At 34.6% G+C, this 12,673-nt stretch overlaps 1 long non-coding RNA gene across 1 annotated transcript in view; it reads left to right on the plus strand.

The window, feature by feature from the left end:
* The window catches only part of LOC124962763 (uncharacterized), a 59,576-nt gene extending 48,160 nt beyond the window's left edge, over positions 1-11,416 (plus strand). Inside the window, exon 7 of the long non-coding RNA XR_007104585.1 lies at positions 10,988-11,416. This is a non-coding gene — a long non-coding RNA (uncharacterized LOC124962763). The remainder of the gene's footprint in view (positions 1-10,987) is intronic.
* Positions 11,417-12,673: the final 1,257 nt, after the last annotated feature.

Here is a 12,673-nt window from a genome sequence, read left to right on the forward strand (position 1 = left end):
GATAGTATTTACTATTTCATGTAGTATGTCTTAAGTAAAAGGAGTGAAACTGAAATGTACTATATTACTTTATTTTACCAAACTGATACTCAATAATTGTTTGTGGCCCAGTGGTAGAGCGCTTGCCTAGCACTGGGTTCGATTCTCAGAACCACATATAAATGTGTCCATCAACAACTAAAAAAAATTTTTTTAAAGAATGATGCTCAATAGTAATTACAATATTAACAAATTATGTTTGTTTTAATTTTTAGACAAACTACAGAAGAACATGTGCTTAACATTTAGAACATTCTGACATGGTTCTTTTTATTCACTGCTTAAAACCATTATTATTAATATGCTAATAATAGTGTTAAAATTATTAAGTGAATGGCTAATAAGAAAAGGACATTCATAAGGTGTCACAATAGTTCTACACAGATTACTTCTTGTCCACAAGGAGAATAAAGTAGCTTACAGTGGAGTCTTAGGCTGGTATCTGTTCAATCCAGTGATCAAATGTTCTGTGTTTTCTGATGTGACTGACAGTATAATTTTGCCAAATGTCTTTGAGTCTAATGAGGTCTTTTGTCATAATTTGCAGCTTTCCAACTCTTGCTTTCTCCCCGCTCACTCCCCACCTTCTTCCTTTCTTTTTCCATCACTACAGTAAGATAACAAGACTCACTGCTGATTGTGGTGCCAATCCACTAGCCCAATACATTCCAGGAGAGTTTTCCTCTTGCATCTTTAATCAAAAAGTATAAATTAAATTTTTGCTATATTTATTAAAGTAATAAAAACAGAAAAACCAATTGAATCTAAATCATAGAACTTGTCCTTGGGGAGTCAAGGTCAACACAAGTAAAAGTAAAAACCCCAAGGATACCTTATTTTCCTGTGGTGCTTTACATTTACCAAAAATTCTAACAATAAAAATTTTATTTTTTCCTGAGATGAATTCTTGCTCTAGGCTAGATTTTTAAAAATTTTGCTCAAGGTCATCTCCCTCTTGAGAGAGACAGTGGTCTCTTGAGAGAGAGAGAGTGGTTTTAGATCCCATGTTTTTTGACTCCTCCCATGTTCTTTAAATATCACACTACCTTCTGAGAATCAAAACATTTTCGACTGTGCAAAGAACCAAGGACAGCTAATGGAGCTACGGTGTGACTGACTGAAATAAACTTTAATTGTAGAGATGATTTCTAAAACTTTGTCATTGCTGTGATTTCCTCCCATTTTTCTGAGCAACCTGCCTATGCTGACTCCAGCAGCTACAGACCCAATATGATTCCCAAGAGCAAAAGCAAATCTCTGTACCACCAAGCATGCTTAACACAGAACATTTTGGATTCTACTACGAGAACTTCCACTAGAATTTCAACAGTTCAGAAGCCGTGAGTCCTAGACAAGGCTGAAAGTGGCTGGTAGCTGGCATCCTTACCATGGAAATTCCGTATGGATAAAAAAATGAATCTGTGATTTTGTGTGGTATATTTAACATCATCACCACCTACACATTCAGTTAAAAGCTGTTCGTGGCTGAAGAGAAACCCCTGATTCCCTCCTACATCACATCTCAGCTTAGCTTTGGTGTGAACTGTGGGTGGCTTTGTGGAGAGCATTTGCACTCTTTACCCAGAATGAGCCTTCCAATGGTGCACACTTTTAAGACTCTATAAAATAGAGTAATTTAGTGATACATTGAACAAGTAAATAATAACACCACAATAAATTCAAAAACATTTTCTCTGACTTTTCCCTTTCCATTATCCCCTGTATATCACTATCCCTGAGGTATATCTTTTTTTTTTTTTTAAGACCACCACGTATGTCCTTTATTTCCACTCTCACCATGCTAGTTTAAGTTTCTTCTCCTTTGGATACTATAAAACTTACAGAACTATTCTTACTACTCACTGTCTTTTTACTTTCTCCAAGCAATTCTTTACATGTTCCAAATAGTTTTACTGAATCAAGTGCTTCTGCTCAAAAGTACAATGACTTGGGGAGTCTTAATTGCTCTGACGTCCAAGATCCTCAAGAGTATGGCCTATGTGACCCTATCCTGATCTCTTAATAATACAATAATAATAAAGATTACTATTTATCAAGTGCCCAAGTGCCAGACTCTGTGATGGATTCTTTCCACATACAATTTGCTAACATAAACCGTCATCCCAGTTAGACCTGTACCATGGTTTCCATACACGCTTCGCTCTTTTCTAAATTAAATGTATGTTCTATTTCATTAGCTTCTACCCAAATCCTTTTTGGTAGTGGGTACTGGGGATTGAACCCAGAGGCACTCTGCCATTCCAACCCTTTTTATTTTTTATTTTGAGACAGGGTCTCACTAAGTTGCTGAGGGTCTCTCTGAGACTGACCAAACTTTCAATCCTCCTCAGCTTCCCAAGTCCTTGGGATTACATGTGTGCCCCACCATGCCTGGTCAAATACCACTAATATTTTAAATTGATATCATCTTCAGCTTCTCCAAAAATTTCCTTAAATCATTTTGGACCCATTGATCTCATTCCTATCTGACTTTTTCACACTCTTTTGCTATCCTATATACTTAGATTCTTAATATCACTATATGGTTATTTTGTTGTTCCAGGTACATAAATTCATTTTCAGCTAAACTGAAATTTAAATCCAATTTAAATTTAAGTTTATTGGCAGTTAAACTCATTGGCATCCAATGATGGTCTTCAAAGGATGCGTGCATGAACCATTTAAGATTGTATGTTTTGTGTTTGTACAATGTCTGCTTCTGTCTTTGCATGGTCATTTTCTCTGTATGTCTGTCTTTTCCTTATAGACAATACCAAATTGGATTAAGAGCTCACCCTACTTCAATATGATTTTATCCTAACTACTTACATCTGCAACAAGCCTATTTCCAAATAAGTTCATTCTGAGTATGGGGGATTAGGGTATCAGCATATCTTTTTTGGGATTACAATTTTACCTATATAATAGTACCTAATTATTTATTAAGAGATCACATATAAGTTTTATGGAATATAGGCATATTCATTTAAAACTGTAACTTAATAGATTCAAATTTGCTATTTGAAATAGAGAAAAGAAACAAATGAAAATATCTATGGTGATAGAATTTTTGCTTGTCAATTAGGTCTTTATGGGAACTCTTCATTTTTTACTTCAGTGAAAGCTCTGCGGGCAATATTGTTTATCTAGCTGAATCATGGACTTTCACATCGTTTTCTTGAATATATTTGCAAGTCAATTAGTTTTCTACATCAAGTCTTCATATTTGCTTCTAGAAAGAAAAATAAGGAAAAGAAGATCATCTAAGTTAAACATACTATGAAAACATCCTCTTTCTTTTTATTTTATTACTTTGAAACATGTAAAAGGAAACGGTTTTCTTTCAAGAAAGGCTGTAAAGGATCTCATAACATTTATAAAGATTTCTGAGTACCGAATAAGCCTGCCAGCAGCATCAGAGGATTGTTGCAACTGTTCTATTGTAAATTACTTCAGAGTTGCTCATCCCAATATTTGGTGTTAGGGCTTAAGAGAAATTAGAGGTTAAAAAACCCAACTAACTAAAATGGTTTTGAAGATAGATCAGCATTAGGGATTAACAGTCATCTAGTCTTACCCCCTGATTTTATAGGTGAGGATACTGAAGGCCAGAGGTTACTGAGAGTCTCCTAGAGAGGGTATGGCAAAACTGCATCTAGAATCTTGTTCCACATTGTCTTTCCTTCTATATCTTATTCAAAAGTTACACAAAAGATAAATGACTGGCATTGAATCACACACTTTAAAAAGTATGAATTATATGGTGTATAAATTATATCTCAATAAAGTTATTGGAAAAAAGATGAATTTGCAGGGTTTCCAAAATACAATAATAAAAGTACAATATACTTAAGAAACACTGATTTTAAATAGTAGTTTATGTTTTTTAATTGTATAATCATACACAGTTTCCTGAAAACAGCAATTTACCCCAATTCTAAGATCTAAATAACAACTTAGGGTTGTTTTGGATTTTTATTTATAGCACTATCAATTTCATAGAGGTAGAGGGTGATTTAGAAAAGGGAAATTGTTTAAGAAATAGTCTTAAATCTGCACACATTTAAGTTAATATATAAACTCTTAAATGATGCTCTGTCATGGAGCACAGAGTACTGTATTGCAAGTTCACCTTTCTCAAGGACAAATTAGATTAATAGGAAACTCAGTGTTTTCTCTATTCTCTCATTTTGAATCTCTTATTAGTGACTCATAGGCCTCACAGACAGATCTTCTAGTTTTCTTATCATTTGTCTTCTATATTAATCCCTTAATTTAAAAAAAAATCAGTTTTACGAGGTATAATTTGTATCCAATAAAGTTTACTCATTGTAAGTGTGCAGTTCAATGAGTTTTGATAATGTATATAGTCATGAAACCATTACCACAATCAATATATAGATGATTTCTACCACTCCCAAAAATTCTGAACCCTTCCTCACCACCCCACATCCCTGGCAGTTCTGAGGGTCACCTAGATAGGGCAAGGCAAAACTGCATTTAGAAAGTCACATAAATAGAACCATAATTTGTAATCTTTTGTGTCTTGCTTCTTTCATGTAACATAATCCTTATGAATTTCCCCCATGTTGTGGTATGTTTTAGTCTGCTACTTCGCTGCTGTGACTAAAGGACCTGATGAGCACAAATGTAAAGAAGGAAAAGTTTATTTGAGGGCTCACGGTTTCAGAGGTCTTAATCCATAGAAGACTGGCTCCATTTCTTGGGGCTCAAGGTTAGGTTGACCATGGTGATCAGAAAGCAGAGAGAGACTCCACTGACCAGATACAAATATATATACCCAAAGACACGCCCCAATTCCCACCTCCTCCAGCCACACCCTACCTGCCTCCAGTACCACTCAGCTAATCCAATCAGGGATCAATTCACTGTTTAGGTTAAGACTCTCAAAATACAACCATTTCTCTCCTGAACCTTCTTACATTGACTCACATGTGAGTTTTTGGGGGATACCTCACATCCAAACCATAACATTGTATATATCAATATTTTGTTTCTTTGTCTTGCTGACTATGATTGCAAAACTATAATATGTTTATTTATTCATCAGTTGATGGTCACCTGGATTGTTTCCAGTTTTAATTTCCCTTGGATAAATATCTATGCATGGAATTACAGTGTCTTATGATTGGGGACATTTAACTTTATAAGAAGCTTCCAAATGTTTTTCAAAGTGGTTGTACCATTTTACACTTGCAACAACAGTGTTTCCTTGTCAAGATTTTATTATATGTTTTCAAGAAATTTTATAGTTTTGACCATTCTATTAAGGTGCGTGGTTCATTTTGAGTTAATTTTTTACTATGACATGAGGATGAAAGTTGTGTAGTTTTTGCATATGAACATCCAATTGTTCTAGCAACGTGGTAGTTAGCTTTCTGTCACTATAACACCCAATGTCGCTTGCCGCCGACCAGCAGGACAAATGACATGTACTCTTCAGAAGTTCACGAAGCAGCTTCCCTTTATTCAGATAACACCCTCAATATATAAGCAGTCTCATGCATATGCAATTGTAACCAGATATGTCCATCCAATCCTATTAAAGGTCAAGCGATCACGCTCAAGCATACATGTAAGATATATCTGTCCGTGTGCTAGGCGGCTGAACTAATTATCATACAGCCAATGGTAAAGCTTCCTGTTTTTCTCAAGGCGCATTCAACACACCCTTTGGCTCTCTGCCAGTCGCCATCTTAGATGCATGTGGTATAACCCTGGGCCCCTGGTCTCGCCCACCACAACCCAAGATAATCAACTCTGAAAGAGAAAAGGTTTATTTTGGCTCATGGTTTTAGAGGTTCTAGTCCACAATCAGGGAAAGTCAGTGCTTTTAGTTCCCTGGTGGGAATGCTGGATGGCAATAGCAGGGAGCACATGGCACTACACAGTTGAGCAAAACTGCTCCCTTCATGTCCAGGAAGCAGAGGAGAGGACGAAGAAGAGGTGGGGGGGTGGTCTCACTATTTCCTTTGAGGGCACACTTCTAATGACCTAAAGTCCTCTAATCAGAACCCTCATCTTACAAGTTCTGCCATCTCTCAATAGTGCCTCCCTGGGCCCCACACATAACCTTTAAGGATATTACAGATCCAAGCTATAGCAAGCACCATTTGTTAAAAAGATTATCTTTTCGTCACTGAAATACCTTAATGTCTTTGTCAAAAACTTTTTGGCTGTGTATGTGAGTCTATGGGTTTATTTCTTTATTCTCTATTCTGTTTCATTTATATCTCTACCATTATACTAGTACTACACTGTCTTTAATGTGTGGTTTTAACATAAATCTTGAAGTCAAGTTTAAGTTCCTCTGATTTCTTTATGTTTTCCCTCTTCAATGCTTGTAATTTGCAGTGTAATGGTATTGGGCATGTTTTGTTAAATCCACTCTTCAGTATTTCATGTTTTCTGATGCTATTGCAAATGGTATTATTTATTTAAATTGACAAATAAAAATGATATGTATTTACAATATGATGTTTTGAAATATGTATACATTATAGAATGACTAAATTGAGCTAATTAATATATGTATTCCTTTTTTTGTGATGAAAACACTTAAAATCTCTGCAATTTTCAAGAATACAGCACATTGTTATGAACTATAGTGACCACGTTGAGCAATAGTTCTCTTGCACTTACTCCTTCTTTGTAACTGAAATTTGGCGTCCTTTCTTCACCATTGATATGGCTTTTTTAAAAAAAAAACTTTAATTTCCACTTGTTTGTTGCTAATATATCTTTTTGTTCTTTTTTTCCTATTTCTTGGGAGGCTCTTCATCTTTTAATACCTTTATTAGTTTAAGAAAACAAAGAAAACATTGCTATTAAATTTTACATGACATAAAATTTACCATTTTAACTATACAGCTCAGTGGCATTAAGTATATTCACATTGTTGTGCAACCATTACCAGTACACATCTCCAGAAACTTTGCATCATTCCATTCTGAAACTCTGTACCCCTTAAACACTAACTGCTCATTCATTCCTTCTCCTTGTACCCTATCCTGACTATTCTACTTTCTTTGCTATATATTTAACTATTCTAGGTAACTCTTATAAGTAGAATCATACAATATTAGTCCCTTTGTGACTGACTTATTATACTTAGCATAGTGTCTTCAAGATTCATCTATGTTATAGCATATATCAGAATTTTGTTCCTTTTTAAGGCTGAATAATATTCTAGTATATGTGTATACCACATTTTGCTTAACCATTTGTCTGTTGAAGTACATTTGGTTATTTCCACCTTTTGGCTATTAAGAATTTGTTGCTATGAACATAGAATTGATTTTAAAGTATGAACCCTTTCATATTTTCTAATTTTTAATTTTTACTTAATTTTTGTTTTTGTTTTATGGAGTGACATTTTCTTTCATGTCCCTCAAAATATTATAGTTTACTTTTTTCTCCTGTTCTTTGTATGTCTCTGTTCCCTTAAATTTCTTTTTCTGTTTGTTTTATTTTTAGCTTTCATTCAAAGCTTTTGTCAAATGTCTGGTGATTCTTTATTTCATGTGTAAGAGGTTAGCATTAAAAAATGCTGGAAGCTTTGTGGGGAGAAGCGGTTAGACTGGTAGACTTGACTGTGAGACTGATCAGGTCTTTTTATTGGAGTACTCCAAATGCCAATCTTGTGAAGAATTTTCTCTGGAGCCACTTTTCTCCATGTAAGAATTCTCATTTCCTGTCTGGGGAAAATGGGGCACAGAAGACAGGCAGGGTTTAGGGAAGGAGTAACTGTGGGTGACAGGAATATGAGTAAGCCTTGTAGTAGGTTTCTGAGAGCAGAATGGGGAACTCACTCTTACTCCATCTGTTTTCAATCCTGACATCTCCAATATTGAGTCTCTGAGGAGTTCTGTGCCTCAAAATGTCTAGCTTCTAGTTACTATTATCCTTTGAGATATTTAATGTGTAATTTTACCCACTCTGCTAATCAGTAATTTTTCCTTCATCTGCTTTTTCTCTTCCAAAAATGTATTGAAATATTTTTTCCTCTATTGTTCTCTTTGTCCTTGTTGGTTAATACAATTTTTATTGCTTTAATGACATTTTTATTGGGGTTTTAGATGGAGAGAAAGCGAACACAGAATACATCATAGTTAACTCCTTAGAGTAACTAGAATTTATCATTCATAAATGATTTACAACATTTCTTTCACCTCTTGACAGCAAAATATTTTTACTCAGGGCAATAAATAAAACTAAGATATCATAATAACTTTTTTAGTAATAAAGGGTTTTGAATAGTCAGGTAATATCCTATAGCATTTCTTTTTTTTTTTTTTTTATTGTAAACAAATGGGATACATGTTGTTTCTCTGTTTGTACTCCTATAGCATTTCTAATGATTGTGTCTAGGTTTCCTGAGAAAAGATAGAAAATAAGATGCACAGGATTTAAAAATCTGTTGATTTTTAAAAATCATACAGCTCATAGAGGCATTATATAAAAGAAAAATGTATTATCTAGTTAATTTTGTAACATAATAGAGCTTGCTTAATCTCATATTGCTTTTCTTTCAGTCATTTTCTTCTCTTTAGCTTCTTCATTAGTAGATAGTCACAGGAAGAGGTGAAAGTCCACGAGGCAATTCTATACTTGTTATGGGCTAAGAGGCCAGAGCTACCAGCTTAAGCTGAGAGTTTAAGGATTATCTGTAACCTTACGTTATTGGTGCTGTCCCTATTGCTATAGATTACCTAGTGCTAAATATAATTATCCTGAGCACTTACTGGAATACTATTTTTGAGTTCTAAGTTTCATATTTAATGTGGATAGAAAAGATTTTTTAAAACACTCATTCTAAAACTGAAGAACTGAACCTACAAAGAAAAGCAAAAGAGTTTTTGTTTGCTTTTCGCTTTATTTTGGTTTGATTTGCTCAGAAAAGTAGAGTCTAAATAGAGGTAAGATTGTAAGAATGTATCCTGGGCTGGGGATATAGCCCAGAGGCAGAACACTGGTTGATGCCTAGCATGTGCAAGGAAGTGGGGTTAATCCCTAGCACAAACACACTTATAAAAAAGTACATCCTTAAAAAAAAAAAAAAAAAAAAAAAAAAAAAGTACATCCTGAGATGTTACTTGTTAATGTCTTCTAAGGCTCCATTCTTGACCATTTTCTCCTATAGGTAGCAGAAAGTATCCATCAACCTTTTCGGCCATACCTTCTCCCCACCTCATTTTCCCACAAACCTTGACTCGTGAAACCTAACATAGATTCAGGTACCTGCTGTTCAGATTAGACCTCTATTCTAAACATTGCCCTGATTTTCCAGCTGCTTTCTGATTATTTCTAATCCAATGTTCTGCAGTCAATTCAAGTACAAGGTATCTAAAAGCATAGTTCTATAATCTCTCCAGCACATTACTCAAACTGTACTCCCTCTATTGACTTATTTTCTTTGATAATGGCAATACCAATTTTGTCTTGTCACTTAATCTTGAGCCCAGAATCAGTTTTGCTTTCTTCTTTTCCATCAACCTCTATCCTATTAGTTGCTAAATTCTCTGAGTTGATCTTCTTAAATATTTTTCAAATTTATCCTTTCTTCTCTATCTCCTATGCTATTAGTTTAGGCTCTCATCAAATTTTGCCTACTATAAATGGTAATTGTTTCATTTAAACCACAGTAGCTATAATAAAGTTATTGGGCAATGATTAGTTGACATATTGCAATTGCATCTTTAATATTCTGTTCTTTACTCTCGCACCCACAATACATCCTCTGTCAGTGTTATCTTTGTAACTTACCAATCAGATCATCCTACAATTGTGCTTAAAAGTCCTTTAAGAACTCTTAGAAAATAATGCTTCCCCTGTTTAGCATGGCATTTGAGTTTTGTCACTGTCTGCACTTGGTTTATTTTATTGGTTTTGTCTTCAATGATTTCCCACCTCTCTAACTATACCAGATGTCTTTCTATGCCTTGATTTTCTGCTGTTTTGTTCCTCCCTACTTCTGTAGCTATTATTCCCTCTCTTTAAATGTTTTTTTTTTCTTTCTCTACCTTTAAAGATCAAATATCAACTTTTATCAAGTCTTCCCTAAATCCTGCTAGAATTTGTCTCTCCCTCTCTCCACACACAGAGATACACACAGACACACACAGACACACACACACACACACACGTTTATGTAAACTATGTTCTTTGACATTAGAAATTTATTCTTCCTTACCAAAGCCTAGATGCACAGTAAATTTTAGTTGAATAAATGAATCATGTTTATTCTAAAGATAGTGACCATCTGGTTTCTTTTTCCATTAAAGATAAAGCATCAGAACTTACACTTCAGTCATTATGTATTAGGAAGAGTAGGTAAGATATTGGAATGAGTTATATATTTTGTGGACTCTTCTTTAGTTCTTTTGCCTTATAAGGGCAGTTTTTTTTTTTTTTTTTTGTCTAAGGTAGCACAGCAATTCTTTTGCTTGAATTTGTGCTGCTAGGTCAAAATTATATGTATTTTGCTGGCTCAAAGGTAATTTTTTTTGTTAGATCAAAGTAAAATTTTCCAGAGAAATGATACATATTTAAATATCCTAAGAAAATACAGTGATAATGTAGAGGACCCAAGAAAGTTAAGGTAAAAAGATTAGGTTCATTTTAAATATGACTTCCTTGCCTATTATGTGAATATTTTAGGATTTTATTTTAGATTCAACATTAATTGTCAAGGTTTTACTAGCATGGCCAAAGACATTAACTTTTAATATTTATATTTCTATTCTTATTAAGGAATGAATTTAGTATTTCACAAAAAGGTACAGTTAATGATGTATAAAATCCCAGTGAATTGGTAGGGATAACAATGTATCAAGCTGCTAAATTTTTCACTGAAGAATGCCAAGATGATGTTTGTCTTTTTTGACTAAAATGTTTGAATGTCATTCACTTGTGCTCCTGAATACAGGCAAGTCATTTTCAGTGGGTGAAAAAGCTGTGGTTGAAAGCTCTTGAAACAGGTTTGTCTGGAATCTACCTTTCATCGTTCTTCCATGACTGCTGAATCCACTCTGAAGTCCACACCTTTCAATATGGAGACAAGAACATTCCCATCCAAGGTCTTTCAACTTTTTCAAGGGGTATACATGATGCAAGGTTACTTAACCGGTTCAACATATACCAGGCTAGATATCAATTAAGCATTTTTGCAATAAGGTATAATATAGAAATGGAATGGGCTATATCCCTAAGAAGTGAGTCCCGCTGTCCTGAACATGTGTATAAGCACACTTGTGTTTGCTTAGTGCATACTTCTGGAGAATACAATTCCCCTGAATCTTGAACAGGGCTTGGTGCAGATTTATAACCAACAAATATTTCTTGTATGAATCAATAAAGCATAAAATGGAAGCACAAAATGGATGACATTTAACTTTTGCTGGGTAATGGACCATCCTATAGGTAGTGGCTTCAAACAATGATTCCTTATTTTTCATGACTCTGTGGATTGGATGGAGACTCTGAAAGTCTCAAAGATTCCAGCTCTATGGCAGGGACAGCCAGGTGTCTCTAATTTTCCTGGAGCCTGTTCACTGGGCCTCAGCATTCCAGGAGAGTGAGCAGAAGCTGCAATGCCTCTGCCTTTAGGGCTTTGAATTCACTTCTAGGGCATTCTACTATTCAAGAAGATTACAAGGCCAGTTCAGAAGTAGGGAAACTGACCTCACTTTTGATGGGAATTGTTGTGAAGAGTCTGTGGCTATTTTCTTAATTTATCACAGATGACCAACTTTAAAAAATCCTTTGTTAGAGAACTCTTACAATAGGAGGGAGGTTGGTCAAGCTGACCTTCAAAATCCCTCCAACCCTGATTCTCACCAAGCTGCATCTTACTGCGTTTCCAGAACAATTACTAACTGATGGTATTTGGAAACCTTCTATTTACTGCTTTGATATTTACTGTTATTCACTATTAAAGTTACAAATCTACTACTTTTTTACATTTTTAATGAAACTTTATTAAAGATATGCCCTTGAGACTATTTTAAGCAATGACAGCTACAGAGATATATGATGCAGAAACATCAGTGACTTACAAATAATATATGAAAACCCTGTGAAACTTTCCATTAAGAAATTTCAGAACAATCATATTAAAAAACAGTATGAGAAAGGCTAAACTGCTGAAAGCTTAAGTATGATTGAATAGAAAAAGTTCATGCAGTAACATAATATATTTTTGTAAGTGGATGCAATTAGTTGAAAATCAGACACATTTTGGGTAATTTCTGACAAATATTTGACAAAGACTTCAAAAACAGCCATTTTGGTCATCACTGTAGGAATCTATTTTTAAAATAAAAAAAAATTATAGTTGTAGATAGACAACATGCCTTTGTTTATTTTTATGCAATGCTAAGGATCAAACCCAGAGACACACATGTGCTAGCCAAGTGCTCTGCTACTGAGCTATAACCTAAGCCCAATTTTAAAAATTGTAATGTGACATTAACTTACTTCCCCTGAATTCAACATCCACACTTCTTTCATCCAACTCTTACCAATCCCTCAACCTCCCCCCTCCCCCCCCACTAAACTGGAATCAACTCAGAACCCTTTTAAAGAAAGCCAGTTCTTCTCTGAAATTCATGTG

Source organism: Sciurus carolinensis, chromosome 13 (genome assembly GCF_902686445.1).
Source record: "Sciurus carolinensis chromosome 13, mSciCar1.2, whole genome shotgun sequence".
Taxonomy (NCBI): Eukaryota; Metazoa; Chordata; class Mammalia; order Rodentia; family Sciuridae; genus Sciurus; species Sciurus carolinensis.